The sequence below is a fragment of the Adiantum capillus-veneris genome, chromosome 30 (assembly GCF_014529385.1).
Source record: "Adiantum capillus-veneris isolate H3 chromosome 30, ASM1452938v2, whole genome shotgun sequence".
Classification (NCBI taxonomy): domain Eukaryota; kingdom Viridiplantae; phylum Streptophyta; class Polypodiopsida; order Polypodiales; family Pteridaceae; genus Adiantum; species Adiantum capillus-veneris.
The window spans coordinates 100,489,461-100,495,460 of NC_140960.1; positions in this window are offsets into that span (position 1 = coordinate 100,489,461).

Below are 6,000 nucleotides of genomic sequence, written 5' to 3' on the forward strand. Positions count from 1 at the left end.
AACTAGAGGAAGACATTGCTCATTACAAAGATCAAGGTGAAGTCATTGTTTTTGGAGACATGAATGCTCGCACAAATATGCTACAACACGACACACAACAAGTAGACATGCCGCATGTCTCAAGAAGAATGGATGACTCATACATGTATAATCGAAGTTCTAATGATGCAAAAGAAGTGGATCACTATGGAAAGTCACTTCTACATATGTGCAATAGTACCGGAATGCTCATTGCAAATGGTGTATCTCTATGGCAAGGCACCAATGACTTTACATGTAGAAAGCACAACGGTGCTAGCGTGATTGACTATATGTTGTTCTCGGAAGCCACTCTAGAATGCATACAAAGCTTTACACTTGGTGAATGGAATCCGGAATCGGATCATAGGATGTTATGTATTGACCTCAAGTGTGGTAAACGGCCCGAGCATGTAGCCTCCAATCATGATGTGAATCATTTGTACCTACGTCTAGACTTCAAACGAGCACTTATATATGCTGATATGGTGGACCAAATGCTAAGCATGATAGAGCATCAGGAGAGCCCAACATTAGAATGCAAGTGGAAAGTTTTCAAAGAAGTAATTTTCTCTTGTGCGAAGGAATGCTTTTCGGTGAAACACATGTCTTGCAAAAGGTCTAAGAAGGGTAGCACCAAGAAGAAATGGTTTGACTTGGAATGTAGTCAAGCCCGAAAACACTTGCTAAGATTGGATGCAATCAAAGACAAGGAAGTTTATTTGGAATGTTCACACACATACAAAGCACTTGTTCAAAAGAAGAGGAGAAGGTGGGAAGTCGAAAAACAACTTCTTTTAGCACAAGAGAAAGCACACATGCATGTAGCAAGTTTTGGCAAAATCTAAAAGGCAAGCGCGTTGAGAGCTTTGGTGACTTGACTCTTAAGGATATGTATATGCATTGTAAGAATCTCTATGAGCAACCCAATGTTGATAAGATGGCGTGTTGTAGCTCCCTTCCGTTTATGTCTCCCTTCTTTACCATTGAAGATGTATGCCGCGCGCTTGAGAAACTTGCTACTCGTAAGGTAGGTGACCTTCAAGGTGTCAAGGCTGAAATGATTAAATGGACAAGCAAGAAAACACGATATTGGATATGCGATATGTTTAACCTTGCACTTCAGTATGGCATGCCTCATGATTGGAGTGCAAATTGGATCAAACCTTTGCACAAAGGAGGAGATGTAAACAATGTGAACAACTATCGCACTATAATGGTTGGTTCTTTAATGGCAAAGTTATTTGGATGTATCATGGAGATGAAGATAAGTAAATGGGCTGAAAAGAATGGCAAACGTGCACTTGGCCAAGCAGGTTTTCGAAAGCATCATAGCACTATTGATCACCTTGTCACTCTTCGAGTTCTTATGGAAGCGTTTCGATTGAAAGGAAAAAAGTTGTATTGTTGCTTTGTGGATTTCAAGAAAGCTTTTGACATGGTACCGCGAGGAAATCTTTGGAGACGTATGCAAAGCCTTCAAGTGCCGAGAGAATTTATGCATGTAGTCTTTCGCATCTACCAAAAAGTGATATGTCGGTTACATATGGGAGATGGAATTTCAGAATTTTTTGCAAGCACTATTGGTGTCAAACAAGGATGCCCACTTTCCCCAACCCTCTTTGGGCTACTCATTGATGAATTGGAATGCATGGTTCTTGACTTTATGCAGCAAGAAGGCATAGAAGAGGTTAAGATTGGAAATGCGGTGATCATGCTTTTGCTTTATGCCGATGATGTTGTGCTCTTGGCACATACCTTAGAAGATGCACAAAAGCTTATGAGTGTCTTGGAACGCTTTTGCCTACATAGCGGGCTGATCCTGAATGGATCCAAAACCAAGGTTATGCTTGTAAAGACCCTCAATGATGAAAATCCATGCATTGTATATAACAATGAGAAACTTGAAGTGGTAGATCACTTCAAGTACCTTGGCCTTGAGGTTCCATCCAATCATAAATGGAAGGATTGTGCAATGCGTCACTTGGAAGCCGGAAAGAGGGCCTATTATGCATTTGAGAACATGTGCAATGCAGGAGAGATCAAGTGTTGGGCTCTCAAAAAGTACCTCTTTGACACATTGGTGACACCGGTGCTTCTTTATGGAGTGGAGGTGTGGGGTGGAAGCATCGGGAAGTCTACTTGGAAAGAGTTTGAGAATGTCCAAAAGCGTTTTCTCACCAACTTTCTCCAAGTCAAGACACAAACACCCTACATGCTCTTACTTCTTGAGTCCGGATTGCTTCCCATTGAGGTCTTGGGCATGCAAAGGGTTGTGGAGTACATGCGTAAGACACAACGTAGCCCTTTGCATCGACTTCCTAGAATCGCATATGAAGCAATTCAAATGGTTCAAAAGACATGCAAGAGCAAAATACTAAGTTCGGGGTGGATGCTTGATATCAAGAAATGGTTTGGAAAATGGGATGCATGTCACTTGGTCAAGGATGCGTCGATCGACTCCCAAGTTAATGAGGCCTTCTTACAACGCCAATGTATCACGGCTTGGGAGAAATCCGGAGGTTCTCGCTTCAGCCATTACACCACACACGTTGCCCCAAACTACAAATCTCTCTTCTTCTCGGAACGAGGCAACCGAACCCATTCCTACATCCTTGAGCCCATCCCGTTGAGTGCGATCCGCACCATTGCCTCCATTCGTCTTAGCTCCCATTCTCTACGCTGCGAGACAGGACGTTGGGGCACTGGCGAGGAGTGTCATCGACTTTGCACCTTATGCCCTCGTCAAGTGCGAGAGAGTGAGTACCACACACTACTTGAGTGCTCAGCTTTTGACCACATTAGGTCCTCTTTTCCCCATATATTCAGCCATGATCTCTCCCTACATACCTTCCTCTCCCAACCACGATGTGGACTCTCTATTGCAACGCTCATTTCAGCCATTTTTGAGCATCGAGAGTCACTTATGAACTCCACTCACACCACGTGACATGTTCATTTGGTCCCATAGGTCATATTTGACCTCCCAAGACGATAATAGAACTATCTATCTATCTATCTATCTCTCTCTCTCTCTCTCTCTCTCTCTCTCTCTCTCTCTCTCTCTCCACGTGCCATATCCCCCTTTTCACCCTCAAAAGACATCAGGGGATCTAGCAAGACTCCCCTCACAGGAAGAAAGTTTCAAGGGCACATTTTATATTATGAATTCCACGTGCCAAGTCACTATCCTTTTCCTCCTTGCTCCTCACGACTTCTTGTGAGATTCTCATTAATCAACCCAAAACCAAAATTGGCACAGCCTACTTGTAGACTTTACTATCTCTAAAGAGAAGTCTTATAAGTCATTATGTAAGGGAGTCTCTTCAATGTAAGCATGCACATTAATTAGTACAAGTAGTTTCTACTCTCCCCAAAGCAAGCTTGATGATTATGTTTCATGTCATGATCTCGCAACATCTCTTCAATGGCAATATGAGCATAAATTAAATTTTTTTATATACACCATCTCTCTTTTCTAAACAAGTGAAAAAATCACATTTTTAATCAATATTTTCCTTAATTAGATGTATGGTTCACTCGGTAGTTTGTTTGCTTGAAAAAGTTCGCTCGGTGTTTGGCAAAACTCCTCAGTGCGGGGTGTTGAAGTGAATATAATACCTTTTGGTATCCCTAATGGCTTTAAAATATATATATTCACTATCTATATAGTGCAAAGACACCCTAAATAGAAGAAAATGTTAAAGAAAAAATATAGAAAAAAAACACAAATGTATCAATGTGCACTCCACCATCTCTTATTTGGACACGAAAAGTCTTTTCACTTTCCACTTTCATGGATCTTTTCATTTTCTAAACTCACCCTTCACTTATACAGTTAAGATGTTTTGAAAGGCTTTTTATTTTTCCGAGATTGGGGAGACCTAATAGATATTTGTCAAATTTCTAGGTCTATAGTAATCTTGCATCTATTCGCTTGTTGTTGCATGTTCTAGTTGCACTACTAAGTGTGTCTTTCTCATAAATTCTCTATGCATGCTTTTGAAGGCCTTTGTGTTCACATTTGTATCATATGTGCTATTCTTGACCAAGCGAAGTTTGGAATGATGAGCTTGTGCACATGTATGGTAGTTGTGAGATTTCCAAGTGGTTGGTGGTAGCTTGTTCGATTGTGGAATTTCATTATCCCTAACTATTCCCAACACTAGTGTTGCAAAAGGGTTGCATCTCTTTGTTGTTGTGCATAATGAAGGGATCGATCTTTAAAAAATTGTCATCACTTGGTCGCCCATGTTAGGTGAAAAGTCACTATGGCCTACATAAAAGGATGAGAAATGGAGTGTGTGACCCACTACTCAATGCCCATCTTGATAGCAATAAGGAAACAAATGTCAACTCTCTCTCTCTCTCTCTCTCTCTCTCTCTCTCTCCTACATATACATAAGAGAAGGCTTAGTTAATGCACATAAAATAGGGAAAAAGAGGCTAGCCATCATAACTTGCCATGTGGCACGGATCGACTAGCTTATCCGACAATCTGCAATTGCTCCAAAAAAATCCATGCTTTACTAAGGCCTTTTTGTAGGCCAAATATATTATTGCCACCACATGTAAGCACCAATAATTGAACCACTTGAAGTGTGTGGTTGAAGTACTTAGTTTAGTTCCAAAAGCCTCATCCTAAATTCTTCAGTTTCTCCACACACACAAAAAAAAACATAGGATTTCAGTTTCCTGTGTAAATGTAAAAGCTCAACATACAATTATGATGTTTACGAGAATGATGAAGATCTAAACTTCTATCAAAAGAAGGAAATCCAGTATGCACTTGTCTGAATTGACAAAGCAATAGGAAGAAAAAGCATTTGCTGACCCGAAATCAGTAATTTATTGGTAAGAAGCAAACCAGAAAATTTGCAATCCTCATTTATTTCCACAAATGAGTTGTCAGATTTCAAACATCATCAATTGCAGAAACATTGCCTGCATTGCCCAGAGAACTCATAATTGGCGCTCATTCTGTACTTAGAGGGCTCCCCCATAGACCCTCTAAAGGTGGTTTTAGGGGGCCCTCTAAAAAAATAAGGTGGACTCCATAGGCCCTCTATGAACATGGAGATTTGTGAAGGCCCTTTACCTAAATTTTCTCCCAAGAAATGTAGGGGGTACTTCAACCACCCCTATTTTATACAAACGCCTTTTCAACTTGCTATAGGAGGTCAAAAGGTTACAAATGGGGTGTGTACCCTGAATCCAAACATGGAGGAGCCTTGGGACTTGGTTTTAAAGGGGCCTTTTTCTAAGATGCCAAATTAAAGGGCCTATGGGGGAGCCCTCTGATTGCAAGTAAGATAAGCAATAAGTTTAATCATAAATGCAAAACCAAAAACAAAATGAACACACATGCACAATGCATTCGCGCCATTGTGCTTGATTACCTAGATACAAAGACCTTGAAAGTCAGAATTAAGAGAGAGAAAGACAGATGGATAATATATAACTAGATATAATCAATTGAGAGGTATGACAAGCTACAAGACAGCTAGTCAGGCTTACATGGTGAATAAATTGATCAAAGTAGCCTCAGCCGACTCAGCCGACGCTGATTAAAAAAATCCTTAAACCCATTTTAAAACACAATTAATGAAACTCTTATTTGACAGTTTCATCACACTAACAAAATGAAGCAGAGTTTTGACTATATTAAAGACCTCCATGAAGAAGACGATTTAAACATGACGCCTTCTTCTCGGAGGAGATGACTGAAGACGATGACAACTGAAATATGAGGTCATTCCAAAAGACAAAAACAAAACATAAAATTCTGACAGAAACACAGCCAAACAAATACAAATACACAAACAGAAAATTTCTGCATGAAATATAAGCATCAAGAAGCCTACAAGCACAATTGTAAAGAAAATATCAGTATTGAAGCCTTCTAAGCTAATACTCACCTGGAAGACAGTTCTCCAAATCCAAACATGATCCCCACCTCAATCCCTTGAGACTCAGAAAATA